We start from the raw sequence: 17,510 nt of genomic DNA, 5'->3' as shown, positions 1-17,510 counted from the left end.
AACTTCCTATAGCACTTGCCAGCCTGACATGCTGAGCACAGGGATCCCAGCTGGCACACGTAGAGAACGTGTATTCCTTAATGAAGACAGCTGGATGTGATCAAATGCTTCCTGGGAAATATGGCTAGAGGCAAATGCATTCCAAGCCAAGTCCAAACGAAGAATGGTGCTCTAACACACATTTACCTCTCTGAGGATGAAAGCTGCAGACATTCGGCATGCAGAGTGTGTGTGTGTGTCAGCAGCTCATATTCTACAAGGTGGGGTCAGGCTCTAGGTTCCTGAAAGGCCTAGAGATCACTCGAGTGAGCAGAAAACCGCTCAGTCACTCTGAATAGAATGGAGGGAAACAGATTTCATGCTGAGGAGAACGGCAGTAGAAATAGAGTTTGACAGGGAACACTATGCTACTAAGACTGCATGCTAAAAAATGCTTACCTGGGCACTTACCTTGCTGATGACAGTCGCTATCAACACATACCATGCTGAGATCCTGAGTAGAAAGATGCATGCTGAGGAGAACTTGAATAGGTGTATTCCTTGATGAAGGCAACTGGTGCGGATTCACCCGCTGCTGACACCTGCTATGAAAGGGATGCATTTCAAAACAAAAGGAAATGTAGCAAATCCACTTTACCTATATTGAACATAACACTGGAGTGGATATTAACCCTGCAGATCAGAGCTGGAATACATAGATGATGTCATGCTGAGAAGAACCAAATATTCCATGCTGAATAGAGATAATGCCAAAATATTCCATTCTGACAGTATTGGCGAAGATCAGTTTCACTATATGAAGAGATGTAAGGCATTGATTCCATCCTGAAAAGATGGAAATATGCATTTGTAAATAATGAATGAGAAAGAAGGATAAAGGATTGCATGAAAAGAGACCCCAATTGAACACATACCTGAGTAAGTGGAGCTCAGATAGATGGATTGCAGTTCAGAGAGCAGTCCTATATTCCATGCTGAGTACAGAGTGAGATAATTCCATGACAGACAAACTTAGAGTGCACATTTTCTTTCCTGAAAAGTGCTGGAGTGGATGGTTTCAAAGTTGAGCAGAAGTAGAACACCTGCATCCCATTCCCCGGAAAGCAGATGTAGATGCATATCATGATAAGGACACTTAGCATAGACACACTTCTTGTTCAGTTGAGTGAGCAACATGAGATTGTTTCTAGGCCTGGAATTCACATGGACTTTCCTCAGGAGACCTGCAGTAAGACCAGTAGCTCTATTTCATCCAAACCAAGTAGAGCAGGAATTGATTAATTCAGCCTGATGAGAGTCAGACTAGACATATTTGATCCAGATGAGCTGAGGCAAACCAGAGGAAACACATCCCATACTGAAGTGCTTGCAGTAAAAGATGAGGCTTAAGGAGAGCTGCAGCAGAAATAGTCAATGCTTTATGCCCTCACATGCAAATTCTTTGTGCATAAAAGAAGCAGAGTGTACCCACTTAGTGGCAGGGTGTTGTCAAAACATTCTATACCTTGCAGAGATGTTGAAACTCAATACATCCAAAGGAGAACTAGGTGAGGTGCATCACATGCCTTGGAATACACCTAAGAGAGCTGGAATCAAAGACTTTCGGGATAACAGAAACAGGAAGAAAGGTTGATAAGGCCAGAGAGTCTCTCTCTCTATATTCCATACTGTGATGAACAGAAGTTGGACAATTCCACATCCTTGACCAGAGATGTAGAGCTTGTTTAATGGAGCTCATAGACAGATTTCATACAAAACAGACCTATAGGAAAAACAATCCTCCTCGACAATATTTCTAAGCCATACATTACACATGGAAGAGAGCTGGAGGAGACACATTCCATGGATACGGGAATTGGAGAAGACACATTCATGGCTGTAGAAATCCACAGCGGATGGGTGGCCTGATGTGGAGATAGAATACATGCTGATTAGACCTGCAACAGGCATATCACATCCTGAGTCGAACTGCTGTTGACAGATACCATGCTGAGGAGAGCTGGGGTAGATGCACTCCATGCCAAAGAGTGCTATACTCCCCAGTTACTTCCTGGGGCATGCTAGTGTGAACACTTTGCTGATGTGAGCTCCTCTCCACAAGTGCCAGGATGGCCTCAGCTTCATCAAGAGCCTCTCTTAATGGAGAGAGATGGAGCCGATGCATTCCAAGATGACCTAACCCGCAACAGACAGACTCCAGGCTGCAAGATGGGGACTAGAAAGTGTCAGTAAAGAAGAGGGCTGCTGTAGACAGGACTCTTGTTGATAATAACCTGAGTATTTGCACTTCTTGCTTAAATGAAAGGATGTTCTTCATGGAAAAGGGTAAGGGACACACATCCCATGCTGAGGAGAAAATGAGCAGGAGCATTCCTTGCTCAAGAGAGCTGGAGTAAACAAATTGTTCAGTGAAGAGAGATGGAAGATAAACATTCCAAGTTCAGCAGCTATGGTAGAATCTCACGCCATGCTGTAAATTCCTGGGGTCCACACATTCCAATGTAACATGGCAAGAGAGTCACAGTCTATATGTTGAGGGTTAGGGTAGACACGTTGTATGCTATAAGTACACATGTCAACATGCTGAGGAGAACTTTGTTAATAATTACCTACCTGAGGAGGGCTGCATTACACAGATTCCATTCTCAGCACACCTGGATTTCACCGCTGCCACCACAAGGAGAACAGGAAATGGCACTTACCATCTGAGTCGAGCTGCACGTGTACATTCCATGATTTGGAGAGCCACAGTAGCTTCATTCCTTTCTGCAGAGACATGAGGGAGACATAGACCATGAGAGATGAGCTCCAGTGCGCAGATTTCATTGCTGTGAGCAATGAGGGATAAGATGCAGTACTGCATGAGGATACAGAAAGGAGATGATAACAAATGCTTACCCAAACTAAATGCTGAACTTCTCAAGGATGTTTGGAATAGATGCATTCCATGCCAAGGAGAACAAGAGCACATGTGTCCCATGTTGTACTTAGACAGTTGGGCATATTTCCATGTTCAGGAATCCTCAAGGGGACATTCAAGTTCCTGAAAAGAGCTGGAATCGATGATACCCATGCTTGGGAGACTCGGGACACATACACATCATGCTCCAGAAAGTAACAACAGGTACATTCCTTGCTGAGCAATAGTAGGGTGGATCTATTCCTTGTTAGAGTGAGCTAAAGGAGATGGCCTCCAGTCTGTAGAGACCTGGAGTTGACATTTTCCATCCTCAGGACAACTGAGATAAATGGTTTCCAACTTAAGATATGCTGGAAGTGGTAGATTGTAGACTGTGAACTAGATAGACACATTCTATACTGAGAGGCACTGAAGCATACAGATTTCACAGGAAGAAGGCTGGGGGAGCCTCCTTCCAGCCCAGGCAGGCTGCAGAACATAACTTTTCTGCTCATGACAATACTGAAGAGGTCTGGCCCCAAAGTTGGCGGAGATCTATTCCACATGCAGGGAATAGAAGAATATATATTCCACTTACTGAACACTGAAGAAGTATTGTACATGCGAAAAAACTAGAGAAGTCATATTCCTCTTGCTCAAAACTGGAGGAGACCCATAGCATTCTGGATTGAGAACACTTGAGGAGATACATTCCACATTGAGTGGAGTTGTATGAACATATTACAAGTTGAGGAAAGCTGGAGAAACAGTTTGCATGGTATGTTTTTCTGGAGTACATATGATCCTGGTGGAGGGATGCTGGAACAAGAGCTGTAGCTTGCTGAATATTGAATCTCACTCCAGTATCACATGGATTGGAGGAGTTGAATTGTATGCCTTGTATGGGTGGAAAGAAAACCTTCCTAAGAGAGCACCCATGGTGCACTTTATGCACAGCAGAGGATGAATATTCACATTTCATGCAAGGAGCATTGCAATCTTTGGCTACAGTGATTCCAAGATGACAGGAGTAGGGAGAGACAGAATCTAGACAGGGATGGGCCTCAACATTTCTATTGTATACTAAATTGAGGCATTCTAGGCTTAGTATCATCTGATGATCCGACTGCATTCTGCAGAATGCCACATTTAAAACAGTTCTTGCTGAGAACACATGCTTTCAAGACATGCCATCCTGAGAGACTAAGTAGAGACAGCCCACATCAAAGAGATGGCAATTGCATGCAGTCCCTGGTGAGGAGAAATGAACTAGAGAAGAAGCCATGAAATAACTTGAGGAAATAGCTCTTAAACTTTCCTGAGGAGAACTGGATCTAATCCATTCCATGGGATACATGCAGAAGTCCCTACTGCATGCAGGAGAATTCTGGAGTTCAAACCTCCCTTGATGACCAGAGCTGGATTTGATGTTCCTGTGCCGGGAACTGCCTCAGGGAAACTACTGAATGTAGTGAAGTCAATTTTTTGGGGGGTCCAGTCGTGGTGCCAGTACTCTGGGCCTGGGCACTGTCCCTCAGCTCTTCAGCTCAATGCTAGCGCTCTTTCACTTGTGTCATATCGCCACTTCTATCTTTGTTCTTTTTGCTTATGTGGTACTGAGGAATCAAACCCAGGGCCTCAGGCATGCAAGGCAAGTGATCTACCACTGAGCCACCTTCCCAGCCCCATGAAGGCAATTTTGTTTCAGAAAAAACATCTGAAGCAATGTATTGGCTGGTGTAGCCATCTGGTTTACATGCATTCTGTGCTGAAGATAGCCATAGAAATGCATTTGATGCTCAGAAGAACTGGAGGAGAAACATTCTAGGGTAGAGAATACATGGATACACATTCCTAGAGAAAGAGAGATGGTCCATTCTCACTCCACTAACAACAAATGAAAAGACTTGCATTCCATGTTTTGTGCAATGGAAATTAGACCTTCCATATTCAGTAGCAACAGTGCATTCATTTCGTGATAACTGGATTCATAAGGTAAACCCAGGCTGGCAAGGCCTTCCCTGTATGGGTGATGGATTCCATGTGGAAAAGCATTGGAGAAGTCATACTCTTTTCTTTACTGGGCTTAGCACCTGTACTGGGCTTGCTCAGAGCTACAGCACAGATATTCCATGACAAGGAGCAGGAAGTAGCAAGGCTCCATGCTGCCAAAAACTGGAGTTGATGCATACCTTGCTTGCCAAGGAGAACTTCCTATACCACTTGCCAGCCTAACATGCTGAGCACAGGGATCCCAGCTGGCACACGTAGAGAACGTGCATTCCTTGGTGAAGACAGCTGGATGTGATAAAATGCTTCCAGGGAAATATGGCTGGAGGCAAATGCATTCCAAACCAAGTCCAAACGAAGAATGGTGCTCTAACACACATTTACCTCTCTGAGGATGAAAGCTGCAGACAGCTGCCATGCAGAGTGTGTGTGTGTCAGCAGCTCATATACTACAAGGTAGAGTCTGGCTCTAGGTTCCTGAATGGCCTAGAGGTCATTCAAGGGAGCAGAAAACCGCTCATTTACTCTGAGTAGAATGGAGGGAAACAGATCTCATACTGAGGAGAACAGCAGTAGAAATAGTTTTTGACAGGGAACACTATGTTACTAAGACTGCATGCTAAAAAATGCTTACCTGGGCACTTACTTTGCTGGTGACAGTCGCTATCAACACATACCATGCTGAGATCCTGAGTAGAAAGATGCATGCTGAGAACTTGAATAGGTGTATTCCTTGATGAAGTCAACTGGTGCGGACTCACCCACTGCTAACACCTGCTATGAAAGGGATGCATTTCAAAACAAAAGGAAATGTAGCAAATCCACTTTACCTGTATTGAACATAACACTGGAGTGGACATTTACCCTGCTGATCAGAGCTGGAATACATGGATGATATCATGCTGAGAAGAACCAAATATTTCATGCTGAATCGAGATGATGACAAAATATTCCATTCTGACAGTATTGGCGAAGATCAGTTTCACTATATGAAGAGGTGTAAGGCATTGATACCATTCTGAAGAGATGGAAAGATGCATTTGTAAATAATGAATGAGAAAGACGGGTAAATAATTCCATGCTAAAGAGACCCCAATTGGACACATACCTGAGTAAGTGGAGCTCAGATAGATGGATTGCAGTTCAGAGAGCAGTTCTATATTCCATGCTGAGTACAGAGCAAGATAATTCCATGACAGACAAACTTAGAGTGCACATTTTCTTTCCTGAAAAGAGCTGGAGTGGATGGTTTCAAAGTTGAGCAGAAGTAGAACACCTGCATCCCATTCCCCGGAATGCAGATGTAGATGCATTCCATGATAAGGACACTTAGCATAGACACACTTCTTGTTCAGTTGAGTGAGCAACATGAGATTATTTCTAGGCCTGGAATTCACATGGACTTTCCTCAGGAGACCTGCAGTAAGACCAGTAGCTCTATTTCATCCAAACCAAGTAGAGCAGGAATAGATTAATGCAGTCTGATGTGAGGCAGACAAGACATCTTTGATCCAGAAGAGCCGAGGCAAACCAGAGGAAACACATCCCATGCTGAAGTGTTTGCAGTAAAAGATGAGTCTTCAGGAAAGTTGCAGCAGAAATAGTCTATGCTTTTATGCCCTCACATGCAAATTCTTTGTGCATAAAACAAGCAGAGTGTACCCACTTAGTGGCAGGGTGTTGTCAACGTATTCTATACCTTGTAGAGATGCTGAAACTCAATACATCCAAAGGAAAACTATGTGAGGTGCAACACATGCCTTGGATTACACCTAAGAGAGCTGGAATCAAAGACTTTGAGGATGACAGAAACAGGAAGAAAGGTTGATAAGGCCAGAGAGTCTCTCTCTCTATTCCATATTGTGATGAACAGAAGATGGACTATTACACATCCTTGACCACAGACATCTAGCTTGTTTAATGGAGCTCATCAATAGATTTCATACTAAAACCAGACCTATAGGAAAAACAATCCACCTCAAAAAGGTTTTAAAGTCACACATTACACATGGAAGACAGCTGTAGGAGACACATTCCATGGATAGGGGAATTGGAGAAGACACATTCCCTGCTGGAGTAATCCACAGTGGATGGGTTGCCTGATGTGGAGATAGAATACATGCTGATTAGACCTGCAACAGGCATGTCACATCCTGAGTCGAACTGCTGTTGACAGATGCCATGCTGAGGACAGCTGGGGTAGATGCACTCCATGCCAAAGAGTGCTGTACTCCCCAGTTACTTCCTGGGGAATGCTAGTGTGAACACTTTGCTGAAGTGAGCTCCTCTCCACAAGTGCCAGAATGGCCTCAGCTTCATCAAGAGCCTCTCTTAATGGAGAGAGATGGAGCTGATGCATTCCAATATGCCCTAACCCGCAGCAGACAGACTCCAGACTGCAAGATGCGGGACTAGAAAGTGTCAGTAAAGAAGAGGGATTCTGTAGACAGGACTCATGTTGATGAAAACCTGAGGAGTTGCACTTCTTGCTTAAATGAAAGGATGTTCTTCATGGAAAAGGGTAAGGGACACACATCCCATACCGAGGAGAAAATGAGCAGGAGCATTCCTTGCTCAAGACAGCTGGAGTAAACATATTGTTCAGTGAAGGCAGATAAAATGTAGACATTCCAAGTTCAGGAGGCATGGTAGAATCTCAGGCCATGCTGTAAATTCCTGGAGTCCACACATTCCAGTGTAATGAGACAAGACAGTGACAGTCTATATGTTGAGTATTAGGGTACACAGGTCCTATGCTATAATTACACATGTCAACATGCTGAGGAGAACTTTGTTAATAATTACCTACCTGAAGAGGGCTGCATTACACAGATTCCGTTCTCAGAACACCTGGAGTTCACCGCTGCCACCACAAGGAGAGCAAGAAATTACACTTACCTTCTGAGTCGAGCTGCATGTGCTACATTCCATGCTATGGAGAGCCACAATAGTGTCATTCCTTCCTGCGGAGACATGAGGGAGACCTAGAGCATGAGAAATGAGGTCAAGTGCACAGATGTCATTGCTGTGAGCAATGAGGGATAAGATGCAGTACTGCATGATTATATAGAAAGGAGATGATAACAAATGCTTACCTCAACTAAATGCTGTACTTCTCTAGGATGTTTGGAATAGATGCATTCCATGCCAAGGAGAACAAGAGCACATGTGTCCCATGATGTTGGTAGATATTGGGATATTTCCATGTTCAGGAATCCTCAAGGGGACATTCAAGTTCCTGAAAAGAGCTGGAATCGATGATACTAATGCTTGGGAGACTCGGGACACATACACGTCATGCTCCAGAAAGTAACGGAAGGTACATTCCTTGCTGAGAAACAGTAGAGTGGATCTATTCCTTGCTAGAGTGAGCTAAAGGAGATGACCTCCAGTCTGTAGACATCTGGCCTCGACATTTTCCATCTTTAGGATGACGAAGATAAATGGATTCCATCTAAAGATATGCTGGAAGTGTTAGATTGTAGACTGTGAACTGGATAGACACATTCTACACTGAGAGGCACTGAAGAATACAGATTCCACAGGAGGAAGGCTGGGGGAGCCCCCTTCCTGCTGAGACAGGCTGCAGAACATAACTTTCCTGCTCACCACAATGCTGAAGAGACCTGACCCCAAAGTTCGTGGAGACCTATTCCACATGCCTGGAATTGGAGAATATATATTTCACATACTGACCACTGGATGAGAAGTATTGTACATGCCAAAAAACTAGAGAAGTCATATTCTTCTTACTCAAAACTGGAGGAGACACACGACATTCTGGATTGAGAACACTTGAGGAGATACATTCCTCATTGAGTGGAGTTCTATGAACATATTAGAAGTGGAGCTAAGTGGGAGAAATAGTTTGCATGGTGTGCTTTTCTGGTATATACATGCTCCTGGTGGAGGGATGCTGGAACAAGAGCTCTAGCTTGCTGAATATTGAATCTCACTCCATTCTCACAGGGATTGGAGGAGTTGAATTGCATGCCTTGTATGGGTAGAAAGCAAATCTTTCCTAAGAGAGCACCCATGGTGTACTTTATGCACAGCAGAGGAAGAGTACTCACATTTCATTCCAAGGAACATTGCAATCTTTGGCTACAGTGATTTCAAGGTGACAGGAGTAGGTGTAGACAGAATCCAGGCAGAGATGGACTCAACATTTATATTGTATACTAAGTTGAGGCATTCTAGGCCAAGTATCATCTCACCATCTGACTGCATCCTGCAGAATGCCACATTTAAAACAGTTCTTGCTGACAACAGATGCTTTCAAGACATGCCATCCTGAGAGACTGAGTAGAGACACTCCACGCCAAAGAGATGGCAATTCCATGCAGTCCCTGGTGAGGAGAAATGAACTAGAGAAGCAGCCATGAAATAACTTGAGGAAATAGACTCTTAAACCTTCCTGAGGAGAACTGGATCTGATCCATTCCATGGGATACATGCAGAAGTCCCTACTGCATGCAGGAGAATTCTGGAGTTCAAACCTCCCTTGATGACCAGAGCTGGATTTGATGTTCCTGTGCCAGGAACTGCCTCAGGGAAACCACTGAATGTAGTGAAGGCATTGTTTTTTGGGGGGTCCGGTGGTTGAACCTGAACTCTGGGCCTGGGCGCTGTCCCTCAGCTCTTTATCTCAAGGCTAGCGCTCTACCCCTTTTACCACATCGCCACTTCTATCTTTGTTCTTTTTGCTTATGTGGTGGTGAGGAATCGAATCCAGGGCCTCAGGCATGCAAGGCAAGCGCTCTACCACTGAGCTACCTTCCCAGTCCAGTGAAGGAAATTTTTTTTCAGAAAAAACATCTAAAGCAATGTATTCGCTGGTGTAGACATCTGGATTACATGCATTCTGTGCTGAAGATAGTCATGGGAAATGCATGTGATGCTCAGAAGAACTGGATGAGAAACATTCTACGGTAGAGAATACATGGATACATATTGACAGAGAAGGAGAGCTGGTCCATTCTCACTCCACTAACAACAAATGAAAAGACTTGCATTCCATGTTTTGTGCAGTGGAAATTAGACCTTCCATATTCAGTAGCAACAGTGTTCGTGATGATAACTGGATTCATAAGGTAAACCCAGGCTGGCAAGGCCTGCCCTGTATGGGTGATGGATTCCATGAGGAAAAGCGTTGGAGAAGACACACTCTTTTCTTTACTAGGCTTGGCCCCTGTACTGGGCTTGCTCAGAGCTACAGCACAGGTTTTCCATGACAAGGAGCAGGAAGTAGCAAGGCTCCATGCTGCCAAAAACTGGAGTTGATGCATACCTTGCTTGCCAAGGAGAACTTCCTATAGCACTTGCCAGCCTGACATGCTGAGCACTGGGATCCCAGCTGGCAAATGTAGAGAACATGTATTCCATCGAGAAGACAGCTGAATGTGATAAAAAAAAATCCTTCCTGGGGAAATATGGCTGGAGGCAAATGCATTCCAAGCCAAGTCCAAACGAAGAATGGTGCTCTAACAAACATTTACCTCTCTGAGGATGAAAGCTGCAGACATACGCCATGCAGTGTGTGTGTGGGTCAGCAGCTCGTATTCTACAATGTGGAGTCAGGCTCTAGGTTCCTGAAAGGCCTAGAGATCACTCGAGTGAGCAGAAAACTGCTCAGTCACTCTGAGTAGAATGGAGGGAAACAGATCTCATGCTGAGGAGAACAGCAGTAGAAATAGTTTGTGACAGGGAGCACTGTGCTACTATGACTGCATGCTAAAGAATGCTTACCTGGGCACTTACCTTGCAGATGACAGTAGCTTTCAACACGTACCATGCTGAGATCCTGAGTAGAAAGATGCATGCTGAGGAGAACTTGAATAGGTGTATTCCTTGATGAATTCAACTGCTGACTCATCCCCTGCTGACACCTGCTATGAAAGGGATGCATTTCAAACAAAAGGAAATGTAGCAAATCCACTTTACCTGTATTGAACATAACACTGGAGGGGACATTTACCCTGCTGATCAGAGCTGGAATACATGGATGATGTCATGCTGAGAGGAACCTAATATTCCATGCTGAATAGAGATGATGCCAAAATATTCCTTTCTCCAAGTATTGCCGAACATCAGTTTTACTATATGAAGCGATGTAAGGCATTGATTCCATCCTGATAAGATGGAAAGCTGCATTTGTAAATGATGAATGAGAAAGAAGGATAAAGGATTGCATGCTAAAAGACCCCAATTGGACACATACCTGAGTAAGTGTTCAGAGAGCAGTCCTATATTCCATGCTGAGTACAGAGCAAGATAATTCCATGACAGACAAACGTAGAGTGCACATTTTCCTTCCTGAACAGAGCTGGAGTGGATGGTTTCAAAGTTGCGCAGAAGTAGAACACCTGCATCCTATTCCCCGGAGAGCCGATGTAGAAGTATTCCATGATAAGGACACTTAACATGGTGTCAGTTGAATGAGCAACATGCGATTGATTCCAGGCCTGGAATTCACATGGACTATCCTCAGGAGACCTGCAGTAAGACCAGTAGCTCTATGTCATCCAAACCAAGTAGAGCAGGAATAGATTAATTCAGCATGATGAGAGGCAGACTAGACATATTCGATCCAGAGGAGCTGAGGCAAACCAGAGGAAACACATCCCATGCTGAAGTGCTTGCAGCAAAAGATGAGGCTTCAGGAAAGCTGCAGCAGAAATAGTCTATGCTTTTATGCCCTCACATGCAAATTCTTTGTGTATAAAACAAGCAGAGGGTACTCACTTCGTGGCAGGTTGTTGTCAAAGCATTCTATACCTTGCAGAGATGCTGAAACTCAATACATCCAAAGGAAAACTAGGTGAATTACATCACACCTTGGAATACACCTAAGAGAGCCGGAATGAAAGACTTTTGGGATGACAGAAACAGGAAGAAAGGTTGATAAGGCCAGAGAGTCTTTCTCTATATATATTCCATACTGTGATGAACAGAAGATGGACAATTCCACATCCTTGACCTCAGATGTCGAGCTTGTTTAATGGAGCTCATCAATAGATTTCATAATAAACAGACCTATAGGAAAAACAATCCACCTTGACAAGCTTTTAAAGCCACAAATTGCACACGGAAGAGAACTGGAGGAGACACATTCCATGGATAGGGGAATTGGAGAAGACACATTCACTGCTCTAGTAATCCACAGTGGATGGGTTGCCTGATGTGGAGATAGAATACATGCTGATTAGACCTGCAACAGGCATGTCACATCCTGAGTCGAACTGCTGTTGACAGATGCCATGCTGAGGAGAGCTGGGGTAGATGCACTCCATGCCAAAGAGTGCTATACTCCCCAGTTACTTCCTGGGGAATGCTAGTGTGAACACTTTGCTGATGTGAGCTCCTCTCCACAAGTGCCAGAATGGCCTCAGCTTCATCAAGAGCCTCTCTTAATGGAGAGAGATGGAGCTGATGCATTCCAATATGCCCTAACCCGCAGCAGACAGACTCCAGACTGCAAGATGCGGGACTAGAAAGTGTCAGTAAAGAAGAGGGATTCTGTAGACAGGACTCATGTTGATGAAAACCTGAGGAGTTGCACTTCTTGCTTAAATGAAAGGATGTTCTTCATGGAAAAGGGTAAGGGACACACATCCCATACCGAGGAGAAAATGAGCAGGAGCATTCCTTGCTCAAGAGAGCTGGAGTAAACAAATTGTTCAGTGAAGAGAGATGGAAGATAAACATTCCAAGTTCAGCAGCTATGGTAGAATCTCACATCATGCTGTAAATTCCTGGGGTCCACACATTCCAATGTAACATGGCAAGAGAGTCACAGTCTATATGTTGAGGGTTAGAGTAGACACGTTCTATCCTATAATTACACATGTCAACATGCTGAGGAGAACTTTGTTAATAATTACCTACCTGAGGAGGGCTGCATTACACAGATTCCGTTCTCAGCACACCTGGAGTTCACCGCTGCCACCACAAGGAGAGCAGGAAATGATACTTACCTTCTGAGTCGAGCTGCACGTGTACATTTCATCCTGTGGAGAGCCACAGTAGCTTCATTCCTTCCTGCAGAGACATGAGGGAGACATATACCATGAGAAATGAGGACGAGTGTGTAGATTTCATTGTGAGCAATGAGGGATAAGATGCAGTACTGCATGAGGATACAGAAAGGAGATGATAACAAATGCTTACCCCAAATAAATGCTGAACTTCTTAAGGATGTTTGGTATACATGCATCCCATGCCAAGGAGCACAGGAGCACATGTGTCCCTTGCTGTAGGTAGACAGTTGGGCATATTTCCATATTCATGTATCCTCTAGGGAACATTCAAGTTCCTGAAAAGAGCTGGAATCGATGATACTAATGCTTAGGAGAGTCGAGACGCATTCACTTCATGCTCCAGAAAGTAACGACACGTACATTCCTTGCTGAGCAACAGCAGATTGGATCTATTCCTTCCTAGAGTAAGCTAAAGGAGATGGCCTCCAGTCTGTAGAGACCTGGCCTTGACATTTTCCATCTTCAGGACAACTGAGATAAATGCATTCCAACTTGAGATATGCTGGAAGAGAGATACATTGTAGATTGTGAACTGGATAGACACATTGTATGCTGAGAGGCACTGAAGCATACAGATTCGTCAGGAGGAAGGTTTGGGGAGCTCCCTTCCTGCTTAGATAGGATGCAGAACATAACTTTCCTGCTCACGACAATGCTGAAGAGCCCTGGCCCAAAGTTGGCGGAGACCTATTCCACATGCCTTGAATTGGAGAATGTATATTACACGTACTGACCACTGAAAGAGAAGTATTGTATATGCCAAAAAACTAGAGAAGTCATATTCCTCTTGCTCAAACCTGGAGGAGACTCACGACATTCTGATTGAAAAATTTGAGGAGAGACATTCCACATTGAGTGAATGTGTATGAACATATTCCAAGTTCGAGGAAAGGTGGAGATACATGCAGGGTTTCCTTATCTGGAGTACATGGTTCTGGCAGAGGGATGCTAGAACAAGAGTTCTAGCTTGCTGAATATTGAATCTCACTCCATTCTCACATGGATTGGAGGAGGAGAACTGCAAGCCTTGTATGGATGGAAAGCAAATCTTTCCTAAGATAGCACCCATGGTGCAATTCATGCACAGTAGAGGACGAGTGCTCACATTTCATGCCAAGGAGCATTGCAATCTTTGGCTACTGTGATTTCAAGTTGACAGGAGTAGGGGGAGACAGAATCCAGGCAGTGATGGACTCAACATTTATATTGAATACTAATTTGAGGCATTCTAGACCAAGTATCATTGACGATCCAACTGTATCCTGCAGAATGCCACATTTAAAACTGTTCTTGCTGACAAAAGCTGCTTTCAAGACATGCCATCCTGAGAGACTAACTAGAGACACTCCAAGCCAAAGAGACGGCAATTCCATGCATTGGCTGGTAAGGAGAAATGAGCTAGAGAAGAAGCCATGAAATAACTTGAGGAAATAGACTCTTAAACCTTCCTGAGGAGAACAGGATCTGATCCATTCCATGGCAGATGTGCAGAAGTCCCTACTGCATGCAGGAGAATCCTGGAGTTCAAACCTCCCTTGAGGACCAGAGCTGGATTTGAATTTGATGTTCCTGTGCCAGGAACTGCCTCAGGGAAACCATTAGATGTAGCGAAGACATTTTTTTGTTTTGGGTCCGGTCGTGGGGCCTGAACTCTGGGCCTGGGCTCTGTCCCTCAGCTCTTCAGCTCAAGGCTAGTGCTCTACCACTTGTGCCACATTACCACTTCTATCTTTGTTCTTATGTGGTGCTGAGGAATCAAACCCAGGGCCTCAGGTATGCAAGGCAAGCACTCTACCACTGAGCTACCTTCCCAGCATCGTGAAGGCATTCTTTTCCAGAAAAAACATCTGAATCAATGTATTTGCTGGTGTGGACATCTGGATTACATGCATTGTATGCTGAAGATAGTCATGGGAAATGCATCTGATGCTCAGAATCACTGGAGGAGAAAGGTTTTTGTATCAAGAATACATTGATACACATTCCCAGAGAAGGAGAGCTGGTCCATTCTCACTCCACTAACAACAAATGAGAAGACTTGCATCCTATGTTTTGTGCAGCAGGAAATGGGACCTTCCATATTCAGTTAGCACCTGTGCATATATTTCATGCTGATATCTAGATTCATAAGGTAAACCCAGGCTGGCAAGGCCTTCCCTGTATGGGTGATGGATTCCATGAGGAAAAGAGTTGGAGAAGACACACTCTTTTCTGTCCTGGGCTTGGCCCCTGTACTGGGCTTGCTCAGAGCTACAGCACAGGTATTCCAGGACAAAGAGCTGCAACTAGCAAGTCTCCATGCTGCCAAAACTGGAGTTGATGCATACCTTGCTTGCCAAGGAGAACTTCCTATAGCACTTGCCAGCCTGACAAGCTGAGCACAGAGATCCCAGCTGGCACACGCAGAGAACGTGTATTCCTTGGTGAAGACAGCTGGATGTGATCAAATGCTTCCTGGGGAAATATGACTGGAGGCAAATGCATTCCAAGCCAAGTTCAAACAAAGAATGGTGCTCTAACACACATTTACCTCTCTGAGGATGAAAGCTGCAGACATATGCCATGCAGAGTGTTTGTGTCAGCAGCTCGTATTCTACAAGTTGGAGTCAGGCTCTAGCTTCCTGAATGGCCTAGAGGTCACTCGAGTGAGCAGAAAACCACTCAGTCACACTGAGTAGAACGGAGGGAAACAGATCTCTTGCTGAAGAGAACAGCAATAGTAAGAGTTTGTCACAAGGAACACTAGGCTACTAACACTGCATGCTAAAGAATACTTACATTGGCACTTACCTTGCTGATGACAGTCACTTTCAACACGTACCAATCTGAGATCTGAGTAGGAAGTTGCATGCTGAGGAGATCTTGAATAGCTGTATACCTTGATGAAGGCAACTGGTGCTGTCTCATCCCCTGCTGCCACCTGCTACGAAATGGATGCATTTCAGAAAAAGAGGAAATGTAGCAAATCCCTTTACCTGTATTGAACATAACACTGGAGTGGACATTTACCCTGCTGATCAGAGCTGGAATACATTGATGATGTCATGGTGAGAAGAACCAAATATTCCATGCTGAATAGAGATGTCAAAATATTCCATTCTGAAAGTATTGGCGAAGATCCGTTTCACTATATAAAGAGATGTAAGGCATTGATTCCATCCTGAAGAGATGGAAAGATGCATTTGTAAATAATGAATGAGAAAGAAGGGTAAAGGATTCCATGCTAAAGAGACCCCAATTTGACACATACCTGAGTATGTGCTCAGTATCTGCTCAGGCAGATGGATTGCAGTTCAGAGAGCATTCCTGTATTCCATGCTGAGTACAGAACGAGATAATTCCATGAAAGACTAACTTTGCCAAACAGACCTAGAGAAGATTGTTTCACTGCTGATCCGAACAGGAACACATTCATTCTAGAGGTTTTTGTGGGAAGCACAGGTATATTCCATATTGAGGAGAGCTGAGACGATTGTGTCCTCATAGTGCTGGACTAGATTTGGACTACATGTGTACTTTGCATAGGAGAACTCAAGTACATAAATTTCATTCATAAAGAGACCACGTTGAAAAGCATTGCATGATTAGAAGATAGGAGGACATACATTTCATTAAGAAGAGAGCTTTTGGAGACACATTCCATGTTGAGGAGGACTGCTGAAACATTTTGTGCTGACGAAAGCAGCAGTAGACACATTCTCTGATACAGAAAGCTAGAATACGTGCATTCCATGTTGAGGAGAGCTGGTGGAGTCTCCAATTTGAAATGGAGGGCTCAAGTTGTCTTCTTTTCTTTTTATACTAGAAATGATACCATAGTGAGCTCAGCAGATTAATTTCTTGCTGAGAACAGGAGCTGACATACTGCATGCAGAGGAAAGCGCTCATGAATGTGAAGAAGGCTTCCATGAGGACAAGGCCTGGTGTGTACACATTGCGTGCAAGAGCCCCACTCATCCTGAGAGGAACTGGAATCAACAGATCCCATGATGAGGAGAGCTAAGGTAGATGAACTCCATGACAAAGAGTGATGTATCCACCAGATTCCATACTGGAGAATGAAAAAGTTGACATTTACCTTGCTGAGAAGAAGTGATTTCATCTCATGTAATCCTGGGAGCCTCAGCTTCATCAAGAACCTCTCCTCATGAAGAGAGCCGGAGGTGGTGCATTCCAAGCTGAATGGACATGCAACAGACAGATTCCCGCTGCACTCTGATGTACCAGAAACTGACTGTGAAGAGCAGAACTGATTTACACTGGTTTTATGTTGAGGAGAACCTGAGGAGGTACATTCCATGCTGTAAAGAGATGGAGTAGTGTGCTTCTCTCAGAAAGCAGCAAGTGGCGAACTATCCATTCTGAGGAAAGATGCAGTAGGAGCATTCCTTGCTGAAGACAGCTGGGCAGATACATTTTTCAGTGAAGGGAACTAGATGTCTTGTATTCCAAGTGGAGGAGACATAAACAGGTTTCATGCCATGTTGAAAATAACGTTTCCTCATTCCATCAGGAGAATTTAGAGACACATTCTATGTCTCCCTGAAGAGAATATATTAGAC

At 44.2% G+C, this 17,510-nt stretch overlaps 2 long non-coding RNA genes across 2 annotated transcripts; both read right to left on the bottom strand.

The window, feature by feature from the left end:
* Positions 1-304: 304 nt before the first annotated feature.
* LOC138836861 (uncharacterized) lies at positions 305-1,636 on the bottom strand. Its single transcript, XR_011375104.1, has 3 exons — positions 915-1,636; positions 672-825; positions 305-581 (listed from the first exon to the last, which is right to left on the bottom strand). It is a non-coding gene; the product is annotated as an uncharacterized lncRNA (long non-coding RNA).
* A 3,746-nt stretch (positions 1,637-5,382) lies between these two features.
* Positions 5,383-7,053, bottom strand: LOC138836856 (uncharacterized). Its single transcript, XR_011375098.1, has 3 exons — positions 6,018-7,053; positions 5,774-5,927; positions 5,383-5,686 (listed from the first exon to the last, which is right to left on the bottom strand). It is a non-coding gene; the product is annotated as an uncharacterized lncRNA (long non-coding RNA).
* Between the last annotated feature and the right edge of the window lie 10,457 nt (positions 7,054-17,510).

The sequence above is a fragment of the Dipodomys merriami genome, unplaced genomic scaffold, assembly GCF_024711535.1.
Source record: "Dipodomys merriami isolate MVZ:Mamm:240054 unplaced genomic scaffold, mDipMer1.0.p SCAF_10, whole genome shotgun sequence".
NCBI lineage: Eukaryota > Metazoa > Chordata > Mammalia > Rodentia > Heteromyidae > Dipodomys > Dipodomys merriami.
Note: the sequence above shows the minus strand (reverse complement) of the source record. Positions and strands in the feature narration are given on the sequence as shown.